Source organism: Perca fluviatilis, chromosome 17, assembly GCF_010015445.1.
Source record: "Perca fluviatilis chromosome 17, GENO_Pfluv_1.0, whole genome shotgun sequence".
NCBI lineage: Eukaryota > Metazoa > Chordata > Actinopteri > Perciformes > Percidae > Perca > Perca fluviatilis.
The window spans coordinates 17,081,854-17,094,143 of record NC_053128.1 but is presented as its reverse complement, the minus strand read 5'-3'; the positions used below and the strand labels follow the sequence as shown (position 1 = coordinate 17,094,143).

The window sequence follows — 12,290 nt, the reverse complement described above, 5'->3', positions numbered from 1 at the left end:
ACTAGAACGCTGCTTACTGCGCTCCATGGCTGCAACACAACAAGCACCTGGCCGCTACGGAAACCAAAACTTGCGCATGTTAAATTTGATCAGATTTGAAACCAAATCCTCCAAACGATTCCAAACGATTCCAATAAAGTTACGATTCCACTGGAATCGTAATTTCTGAAACGATTCCAAGTAGGAATCGGTTTTCGATGCCCAACCCTAGTCTTGAGCATCCAGAAACTTGAGTCAGAAAAAATAAAAACCTACTAAAATCCCAACAAAAATAACCTTCAGTACACAATTAATGGGCCTAATTATCAATATGACTTGGTCTCAGCTTGCAATTGACAACTGAAGAGTGGTGACTATACTTGGACTTGGCCCCTAACTTGAGAACTACTTTGACAAGAGTTAAAACTTGAGACTCAGACTTATCTAATTTGAAAGGAGACTTGTCTTGAATAATTTGAGACTTTATTTGGACTTACCCCTAAATACCCAAAGACAGCTCTATGAGCATCGTGTCATTAGGTAAGTAATGCCATAATGCCAACCGATGCCAACGGCGAGAGGGACTCTGACATGCGCATGCGCAGTGTGGGTGTCAGCGGGTTGGTTGGGCTTGTGTTTACAGCTCGGCTGGTCGGAGCTGTTGGCTGCTGATGTTATTGGGAAAGTGCAATGTTTTGCCAACAGCCATTGGAATAAATATAACCGTGGGAATAAAGGTAAGCGGGTTTGCACTTGCACCATCAACGTAAAATGAGACAGAAAATGCGGCTGTCTCTTCAGTTATGAAGAAAATACCTGTTTTGTAGCTAACTGTCAGGGTAGCATGGCTAGCAGGAGGCGTTAGCTAGCCAGCTAACGTTACATATAGTAATGGCCTGTTTCAAGGCTTCAGCGAGGGCCAGTCAGCGGGTTAATTCACTAAATTACTGCGAACACCTTTACATAGCAGTTTGCTTTATGGTGACGGAACCGTTTTGCTAATTGGTCACTGTGCAGATAAACATTTTTGTCGCACTTTGAATCGATGGCTGCTGAGTAACGTTAGCTATATTTGCTAACGTAAGGTTTTTAAGGGCTAACTGGGGCAATACGTTAACACCACAGCTTGCTAATTACATTAGGCTCACCCAACGTTATTAAGCAAAAAACAATATGTTAACCGTTATTTAAGTTATCAATTAAAGAGCTGTAGGGTTTCAAATGCATCGAGGCCCCATGAGTCTTAACATGCTGTATTGACATGTAGCAGGTTTGCCTGTATCCAGATTAAGTAGTGTACAGAAAGCCAATTAAACCAGTTACATCTGATCTGTCTGTTAAACGGCGAATAACCATCCACAGTGGTGGCTGCTGTGAATTGTTAAGCAACACATATTGTCTACATGATTTATTTTACTGTTAATATTTCTGCTGGATGTGCTCTGTTTGTGTGTGTGTGTGTGTGTGTGTGTGTGTGTGTGTGTGTGTGTGTGTGTGTGTGTGTATAGGCTCATGGTATGGTTTATGCTTACTTTACTGTGAATTTCTGTTGCATATTTACTTATTCAGTAATACTTTACAATGCGCTGATTATCACATCAAGCAGCCTGTTTCCCATAAAGTACCATGGGAGCTTACCACATACGTACATAATTCATTTTGACATAAGATAATGACATAGGCTACATAAAATTAGAATAGATTAAGAAATTGCATCATAAGAACATTGATAGCTTAATAACGTAGTTCAGGCTACTTTAACTCACCTAATGAGTTTTTGTTGTTGTTGATTGCCATAACAACAAAAGATGAAAACCATTCATTATATGTAGACATTGACAGTGAATCTTTGTTTAAAACTGTAGCAGTTAATACTAACTGCCATACATATGTTTCCAGGCTGGACTTTCTTGCTTCTTGTACTATGGCAAAAGAAGCATTTAATTAATTAATTTGTTAGTTGAAGTTCTGTTATTGTCACATGATAAGGGAGGGACCAGCTGGGATTGTTTTTGAGAAGTCTCTGTGGTGGTGCGGCGGTGTCTGACATGTCTGCTGTGATGCATTGCCTAAATGAGCTTGATTTTTGCATGTTGAATGACTTGATTGACACGTTTTACCAGTCCCTTAGGCACAGAAACACTCATTACAATAACAAAAAATGAATGATACATTTACAAACTAACCATATATCTAGGGGAATAAAATGTCGGTAATGCGTAATTTATTTCTAGCAGAATATTTCAAGGATTTATTTTTTAAATCTAACCTTTGACACCTATTTCAATTCAAAAGCTCTGTCAATCAGTCAATTAATGCAAGTTGTGCCAACACAAATATGTAGAGCAAGTAAAGTAACCGGTTTGTACTGAGTTATATTCCATATTTCGCTCCCTTTCTACTCTTAGTGAGACAGAGTTAGTTAGCTGTCATTAGCTTAATGCCTAAGACTGTTTGCCTAGAATAGGATTGTTGATACCAGTAGCTCTCGTCTCTTTATCTGTTCAAATATTTCTCAGCGGTGGATAACATTAATGGTACACAGTGAGCCAAATGTGCCAACTGTCACTTTACTTGACTCAGGTCGTGTTCCTGTTCTGTTTCCTGAAACTCAGGTGTTACAGTAATGCAGGTGACCGATGCACAAAAGACACATAACCCAGATTTGTGTGCAAATATTTGCTGTGTTAACAACAATCAATGTGTGTACTAGAGGTGGGGAAAAGTCAGTTGTTCATCAGATACATACTATACCATTCCATACTATACAGGTATATTTTTTTATGTTGGTCTTAGTACAACACAATACTTTTTCAGGCATGCCTGTTTGTAAGCCATTGTTTAAAAGCAGACCACAATACAATGGTTCTAAATGATCATTCACTTATCTTTCATTTGGGGAGCTGGTGTAAACTGAATAGCAGGGGGCTGGCTTCAACTGTAGTGGATTTGTGTTTTCCTTGCAGTTGCTGTGTAAAAGATTAAGGATAGACTGATTATCCGTCCGTTTTTTTTGGCAGTTTGCCGCTTATGTGTATCGCTATCTGACTATCTGTTACTGTGTATTAAGTTGAAAGTAGGGGTGGGCGAAATGGACAAAAAATGATATCTCTATTTTTGACGATAATGATAATTAGATGATATGCTTTTAAAAATGTGTTATTAAAAGTCTGAATTACTTAATCACTTATGATAATAATGGGCACAATGTTATTATTATTATTATACATTGTACATGATCCGCGTTATAAAGACCATTACTTGGATGCGGAAAATAAAGCAAGGCGTATCGAGTGAGATGATGGGAGGACCAGCGTTGGAGCGGAGCAGGCGGAGCGACGAAGCAGCGCCCCGCAGGAGGAGATCAGAGCGCAAAAAAAAGGCTGCGTCTCTCTGCACCAGATGGGGGCTGCCCTCGTTGTCTGATATGTTCGTAGAATCCTGCGAAGGCGAAAGGGCCTTGACAATAAAACCTAATAATAATAATAATAATAATAATAATAATAGGTAAGTTATTCTGTTCTTAGGCTACTATATACTGTATGTGACTATCAGATTGTAGCCATATTTCTGCTAGATATTTTTTTAATTAAACTTTAATATTAATTTATACAATTGCAATGCCTTGATTTTAGTAACGTTAGTACACAGTCATAGCCATAAATGCAATGGTACTAATAATTGGCATAATTTCTTTTGGTGTTTCGGTTTTCAGTCTTGGTTTCCTCTTTTTCGGTTTTCGGTTTCGGCTAAGAATTTTTATTTCGGTGCATCCCTATTTTCTTTAAAATGTAAGTATTCAAGTAAAAACAATTCAAAGTAGGGCTGGGCGATATGGAGAAAATCAAATATCACGATATTTTTGACCAAATACCTCTATCGATACCACAACGATATTGTAGTGTTGACTATTGGTGCTTTCACAAAATATTTACACAATGAGATTTTTGATAAATAATCATCAGTAATGTGGATATAATGACTAAGTGGGTAAAGGCAAATAATAGAGCAGTTACAACAGTCTGGTAAGTTCAGAAAATGACATCACTTTACTGTAATGCAGCCTTTAAAACCAGAAAAAAACAACACTTATGCCATATTACGATATTATGATATCCAAAATCTAAGACGATATCTAGTCTCATATCACGATATTGATATATTACCCAGCTCTAGACATACAAAATACTAATTGAACTAGTGTAGGAACTCTGAGTAAATACACCTCTGCTGTAATGTAAATTGTGCAGCATACAAGCAAGATGAAATCATAATAATAAACAAAGGGCTCTGTTCTGTAACATATTGCACACAACCACGTCCTTCTTGGAAGCAGTCCTGGAGCTGGGATAGGGCTGTGTCAGGCCAGGTTTTGATAGTCCTTCTTCTTGGCTGTACAGTCCTTCTGACCGGGATGTATGCTGGGATCAGGAGTAGTTGGATGTGATCTGACTGGCCCAGGTGAGGGAGAGGCTGTATGCCTTCTTGATGTTAGAGTATACATGAGCCGCTTTCCGACCAAGTAGTTACAGGAACATAGTTATAGGAAAAGTCCACTTCTAAGCAGTTCTACTAACTACTCTCCCCCAAAACCGTTTTTTTCCATTTTGCACTGGCCAAGTAGCCATAGGGACTATAGGAGGAGTAAGGGAGTAATGCAAGCACGGCAACGGTCTTTATAGTGTTAAAATCAGAAAACAAATACACCAAAAAAGTATGAACTAAATACTAAATCTAATGTATATAGCATATTTGTCATAATTTAAACAAGTCTCCCGAAGAGAAACGGGTATCTATCTCTCTCTCTCCCCCGCCTCTGCCGGCGTGTGTGTGTGTGTGTCGGAGTCGGACAGCGAGGTTGTCAAGCCCGCAGGGCACGCTTGTGGAGTTTAACTCCGAAAAGACAGTTAACCCCAGGTTCCCGTTAATCTTATGATGGACATGTGTTGTGATATTTAAACAAACGAACCGTCAATGGCGAAATAAAAGCCTCTTATTTATGAGAGCAGTCTGAGAGACCTCCAGCTTACAGCGGGGTTTCTGAGCAGGACTGGCCGAGCGACGAGCTAGCGGCCGGGGCAGGCGCCTGCTGGCTGTCGCCTTACTTCATGGAGCTTCTCACTTCCGAAAACTTTGAAGCAAATTGTCAATTCAGCATCAATTTCCGCAAGACTGCCTATATTCGAAATGTTAACAGTTCATTTCTCACCTAAAACGTTGTCAGAAATGAATTTAGTGATGAATAAGATGGCGAAAATTGTTAAAATTGTCCCGTTGTTGGTCTGTCTGTACAGGAAACCTGACCCTCGTTGACCTAGGTCCCTATGCTGAAAAGGGAACAGCGAAAAGCCCCTGCCCTGAAGTAGGAGCTGAAAGAGTTACAGGAACTGCAGCCAGAGGAACTTAAAAATCCCCAAATTGGTCCAGTTGGAACACGAGAAAAAAAGAGTTCTAGGAATTTTATGTTCTAGGAACTGCAAAAATCCCTCCGGTCGCAAAGCGGCTATGGTCTAGTGTGTTCTTCCCTCTAGTAGCACAATCTACATGCTGGAAAAAGCTGGGGAGTACTGACTTTAAGGACGCCTTGTTAAAGTCCTCTGCTACAGTATCCCCTCCTGGTGATCGCGCTGCAGCATGTTGACTATGGTTAGCAGGTGAGCCAAACTTGTGCTAGCATCATCATAGCTGTGTTGTATCATAGTCCTATTTTGATTAGTTCAGTGTGGCTGTACATGTTAGTAAGACATCGACATGGGAACGTTACGAAAAACACAAACAAAATACATAAATATACATGGAGGAGAGGAGAGCTAAGAGCCGCTGCACAATCGCGCGCCACCATCCTTTGTCGTCCCTTCTACCGCTCTACACATTAGTGAATGTGTAGTTTTAATGCGTGTTTTTAAATGTTTTTTTTCTAAGTAATTTAAATACTCGATAATGTCAATTTGCAACAATGACGATATTATCGTAGACGATATATATCACCCACCCCTAGTTGAAAGTTTCTAATTTATTAAATAATTCCTTTAAAGCATTTAAACAAAGTTTTGTGTTGGGAGTTTGTAACATTCCAAAATCTTAATTTTGAGTTCAAGATTTTAATTTTCACTGTAAATGCATATCGGTTATCGGTTTCATTAACTAGCCTACTAATAATCGGTATCGGTATCGGCATTGAAAAACCAGTTGATTCCTAAACAAGATGATGATGATATGGGGTTGAAAGCATGAAATTATATTTCTTGGCTAAGAGAGAGGAGTTTAAAGGCACACAGAAGTGTATTTCTTTTTCGCTTATGGAATCAAACACTTATCACAGTTTTGAGCTTGGAGAGAATATTTTTGGTGGTATTAGGCAATTTCTGCGTTAGTAGCTGTGAGGAGTCGTACAATGTTCAGCTTGAAAATTAAGTATTTGTTTGCTTTCGGCTTGATTCAGTATAGCATCATTAATGGGAAGTTCACCCAGTGACTTACTTATGCTTTCACCAAACTTCTTGCATCTAAAAATCAAGGCTTGTTTTCTTTATAGGTGATCTGTCACAGTGTAGTACTGTGGATTGTCTTTTAAAAACAAACTGCTAATACTTCAGATCAGAAAATTCAATGTTTGCTTTAATAAGATTTAATGACTTACCCTGAGACACATAGCCTAGTTGATAAAGTATGTATTTAAAATGAATAAATTCCCTTCAAATTATTCAGACCTCCAGTCATCATCACCCCAGGAGGGCAAGAACTTTAATCAGTGTTATGAATGCTTATTAATTATTTTACCATTTGGATTTTTGGATTAGGAGGAAAGGAAGATTATCTTGGTGTTGGCTTATCAGTGATATTTCAGTCCTCAATATAGATACTTCCTTACCCACTGTAGTGGCAAGCAGTTTATTTGAGAATATTGTGTGTGTATATACAGTATAACAAAGCAAGAAGATAAACTAGTTTATATGTAATAAAATAGTGTTGTTAGGCCAAATGACTGCAGAAATGAAAGGAAAGTATTCATTACATTACACCCTTTTAATAATGTATATATTTATATAAACCATAGACTATGGTCATATGGTATTTTGAGAGTGAAACTAATGCATTTTCTCTACCTTTTAATTTTGCAGAAAGTACATAAAACAAATATAAAATAAACCTACCGTAGTCTTTCCTTTTTAACCACATATGAACATAGTATTAGTGACACTTGCTGCTTTCAGTTCTAATTTCTAAAGGCCTAACACCCTTAACAGACGTTTGTTTTTGGATCATATACTCACTTAAGCACACAGGTGTAAAATTTACTTTATAAGCCATAGTCCTGTTTATAAACCAGCAGAGATGCACCACTGCTAAATACATCTCTGTGAATAGCCATACATTGTGCAGCTTAGTATCTCACAGTAGAGGGGTTCAGTTGTGCCAGCGCTGAATTTCAGAAGTTAAAGTTTTTTTTTTGGTTTGTCATGTGAGACTGTTTTGTGATTGAGTGTGAGACATGCAGAGGTTTCACTCCTGAATAGCCAACTGGGAGTCTGGGAACTGCTCACACGGTGGAAATAAGATGTAAATTAGGGACAGCGTGTGTTTCCTTGATTTGTACAATTCATGACTTTTTCATTTCAGAGCTCCTCATCCATTCCTTTTCTTTCTCCTCTCTTTTGTACCCTACCTTGCGACTCGTCTTGTGTTAGTTCAGCCTTTTCTGTCATTCTTTCTGCCTTTCCTCTCTGTCTCTACCTTTCTCCATGCTATCCCTGACTGGCTGAAGTCACTGCTGTGAGGCGAGTGGAAAGGGACTGTGCTGCAAGCTTGAGTGCTCTCTGGCTGTGTCTGGTTGTCTTTCTCTCCCTTGTGAGGTGTACGCAGGGCCCAGCTGGCAGCCCAGAACATCCCGTTCAGCTGGAGAGTAGTAGGGAGATACAAAAAAATTGAGCGTGCACATTTTTACACATGGATTGACATATAAGATATGCTTGTTTCAAATTCAAATACTTTGCAACTTTTTTTGACTGCGACAAACAGCAAGTCATTCTGTTTGGTCCCAAAATGAAACTGTACTCTGCATCATCCATTGCAGGACACACCCATCAACCTAACTGTTATCACTTTATATGTTATAAACTTTCTCATTCCGTGTTGCCCCATCGAGCTCTCGCTGGATCCGCTCATCCGCAACCAGACACAAAGAAGTCTTTACCTCCTCAGTTGACCACGGCGTCCTGTAAATAGTGCAGAGAGTAGCTATATCTCACAGTCTCTGGCTAAACTATTTAAAAATGGCGCATTTGTTCAGGACACTTCACACTCTTGTCTGCTGATGACGTAGTGAATAGTGACGATTCTCTCTGACCAATCAGTAGTCTGCAGGTTTTCACGTCACCTTTTGATATCGCCTCAGCTCGCTTGGAACCTCGACTGAGGTGGTACTAAAAAAAGTACCTGTTAGCAGGTTCCAGGGACTTTTTTTCGTAATTGAAAACCAAAAAAGGCGAGTCAAGGAGGTACCATGTAGTGGAAAAGCGGCATTGGTGGTGAGACAAAACAAGCTATTTGAGTGGGATTCAGTGGGAAATATGGACATGTATAGTAAATTATATTACGTAGTCAAATATTTCAGCCCCCTGTGCTTTAAATTACAAGACGGCGGAAAGGAGCGGGTCCTACGGGCAAGCTACACGCTGATAATGGCAAGTTTGGAAGAAAATTTGGATTGTGCAACAAGGCAGGCCTGCTTGGTTCTTTCAGGGGAATAATTGTAAAAATGTACAAAGAATATGTTTACGGCATTTACTCTCTAACTGGGACGTTTTGGGACCTATTGGCGGGGATTTGCTATGGACCAAATGCACACGGCGATAACGCTGGTAAGATCAAATTATGTTTAACCATGTAACATGTACCAAAATTGTCTCTCCAGGGAAATGCATAGTGATATAGAGTGATAGTATTTTATTGAGGATGCAATGCACTTAAAATAACAAGAATAAGAACCAGAATTAACTTTCAGAGCTGTTTCTGTCAGCAGTAACAGTAACTCACCACCCAGGTATCACCACCCTTGCCAAAGGTGGTTTGCACTAAATTAACCACTGTAGATGACGAGGGTCTTGTTGTCATGGTGATACACACAACAATGTTCCAACAGAGGAAACTGCTTCCTGCTTCTCTTCTCACTGTTTTCAGCTCTAACATGGTAAATATGAGACCGAGAAAGATAAGATTTGGAAAGAAAGATTTAAAACAAAGAATGAAACATTCATAAGAGAGGAAGAGAAAGAGTAGCTGGAGAAAAAATAGTGAGAGGAAATGAAGGAATGCTCTACTGCTTTTGTATTCTGCACTCCAAAACAAGCTGGTGTTGTTAAAGCGTAACTCTCGCCAAAATGCATCCTAGGGTATTTTTGTGAATGTACGTGAGTCAAACTTTAGTTTAAAAGCATATTTAGGACCGAATCGCCACTTTTAAGATTGACCGTATTCTCGTTTTTGGGTCAAATGGCCTTTTGAATGGGAGAGCTAGGGGCACTTTTATGCTAGTCTCAAAATAGTTATTTTCGAAATACTAAGAAGGCTCGACACAACATGAAACTATGCTTGAAGTATCATCAGGGGCTATACACATGAACGAAAGCGTTGACAACATTCTTTACACAGATTTACTAAAAAGAAAGTTTTTGAGCAACTCAACGCAGCTGTTGTTGTTTCCGGCCACTAACACCTCGGCAGTCAAAACGAGTCTATATCCGAATGCGAATGAACAGACTCCATATGAGGCTCCTTTTTCAACTACAATGTCAATATTGTTTTTCAATAACGACAAAACAACGACTTATCCGTGCATTTATATGGAACTAAGTTTTAGGAGCTTTCCGTCTTTACTCTCCTCCCTGTTACGTTGCATTCGGAAATCGATTGTTTTTGACTGATAAAATGGCTGCGGCCAGAAACAACAGCTGCGGTGAGTTGCTCAAAAACTTTCTTTTTAGTAAATCTGTGTACACAAAGAATGTTGTCAACGCTTTCGTTCATGTGTATAGCCCCTGATGATACTTCGAGCATAGTTTCATGTTGTGTCGAGCCTTCTTAGTATTTCGAAAATAACTATTTTGAGACTAGCATAAAAGTGCCCCTAGCACTCCCATTCAAAAGGCCATTTGACCCAAAAATGAGAATACGGTCAATCTTAAAAGTGGCGATTCGGTCCTAAATATGCTTTTAAACTAAAGTTTGACTCACGTACATTCACAAAAATACCATAGGATGCATTTTGGCAAGAGTTACGCTTTAAGCACAGTGCATCGAATGTGAAATTCAATAAAAAGTATGGCTTTGTTGAAGTTAAATAAAATTCTCTTATGAGCCTAGAAATGTCTTCTTAAGACATTTGGAAACCTTTTAAGCATTTAGATAGGAAATGCTGTTGCTAAGTCTGTAACAGTCAGTAGCATGATAGGCAGTGGATTGTGTGTCTTGCTGGAAATGTACCAAGGAACTGAAAAGGTTGATAAGGAACAGTGTAGCTTGGCAGGAGCAGGCAGAGGGCTGGTGCTGAGGCTCGGGAGGAAAGCAGGGTGACAAGGCAACCATTATAAGCCTGTCGGTGCCGCCAGCTACTCGGAGACATAGAGTATGAGGTTTTTGTGTGCATGCACGTGTGCCTGTGGGTGAGTGCTTATTTGTGTTCATAATATAGCTGCTTGTGCATAGCATAGAAACATATCAATCATTAAACATGGTTTCATTATAAAAACCACAGATGTCAGAGACATCAAATGATTTTAATTTATTTTTTAATTTTTAATTTTTAATTTTAACAACAAAATTGTATTGAGTCAGTTGTAGAGGGATCGGAGGGCTTAAAGAGATGGCCTTAAAAATCTGATTGGTTGTACTCCATCCAAAGAATAATGTGCTGTGGATGTATAAATGTAATCAAAGGACTGTATGAATGCCAAATGGTGGAGACTAGTTAGCCAAACTGCAAACTTTGGCCTGCCTTTGTTGTGGTGGTGGGTGTGGGTAGGTGGACACTAACCATGTTAACCAGTATGTGCTGGGATTTTAGAAAGTGAAAAGGAGGTAAAACAGAAGTGTGTGTGAAACATAGTTTCTGTCAACTGAATGCTCATAATTAGTTATTCCTTCATGGGCCCAACAACTCAAAGGCAACAGCATATCTTTTTTTCTTGGTCTTGGCAAAGTGAACCAAACCGACCTTCAAGTTGTGTGATTCATAATTGGTTGGAGTTGTGTAGTATTAGAATCTACATTGTAATTGTTATACATAGATTTCAAAGGGTGACAGTTTTCTGCTCAGTCTAAGGCTACAGTTATGCTTCAGAGTAGCAGAGTAGCCATGACAGATCATTGTACTTTGTGACCCTCTCTCTCAACATCAGTTTTGCAATACAAGTAAAAAACAACACCCAACATTTTTGGATGAATACCAGTTGCTCATTTCCGTCAGTTTGCTTTAAAAAGATAAAGAGAACAAGCCTAAGCTGTCAGTTTATGTTACTCAGTTTGTGTTTGGTAGCCTCATAATAACATTAATTTAAGCAAAAGATGTTGTAAAACCTTCTTATCGCACAGAGATAGCTACTTATATTGAGGTATATTCTGGGTCACTGTAACAATGTTATCATAAGTAATGCACATTAACGGCTTTGACCTTTCCGCTGCAGACCTTTTTTCCTATTACTTTTTCATTGTTGGACCTGCTTTGAATATGAAGGGCGGACATTTGAAAGGAATGCCCTATTTGATAGCAGTAAGGGCTGAGGAAATAGAAGATTGCAGATGAGGAGGGAAAGTAGTCAAAGAGAGAAAGGGGGAGAGAGAGGGGTAAGAATGAAAGGTAGGATTGGAGAGGGGGAACAGACAGAAATAGCTTGTTATGGTCTCTTGTTGAACATCTGCCAAAACCTTCTGTTGCGCCTTTCTTCCTGTGTTACACACAATGGCACCTCTCGCTGTTTCAGGAGTTAGCTCATGCCCTAACTTTAACAATAGAGCTTTAGCTCATTTTGCTTGTAAAACGATTCTTAATTTGATTTTACCTCTGATTGTCATACCTAAACTCACAAATAGAGCTAATCTTGATGTTAGAGGTAAATAGTAAAAAAACTTCCGCTTCCCAAATCTTTTCTCCTGTCATCAGCTGTCCTCACAAATAAAGATATAATTTTTCAGAATGCGTGCTCAGGTCAGTTTTGCACACTTCTCATGATAAGTTACACACACACAATGTCATATTTGATGGCTCATTGTATTCGTATATCTTGTGCCAAAATATGATGCTATATTAAAATTTC

General features: G+C 39.0%; 1 protein-coding gene across 3 annotated transcripts in view; it reads left to right on the top strand.

Moving 5' to 3' along the window:
- The first annotated feature begins 584 nt into the window (after positions 1-584).
- The window catches only part of LOC120545444 (rab GTPase-activating protein 1), a 78,845-nt gene continuing 67,139 nt past the window's right edge, over positions 585-12,290 (top strand). For all 3 annotated transcript variants that reach the window (XM_039779761.1, XM_039779760.1, XM_039779759.1), the window contains exon 1: positions 585-716. The gene's annotated coding sequence lies outside the window, so the exon portion shown is untranslated. The remainder of the gene's footprint in view (positions 717-12,290) is intronic.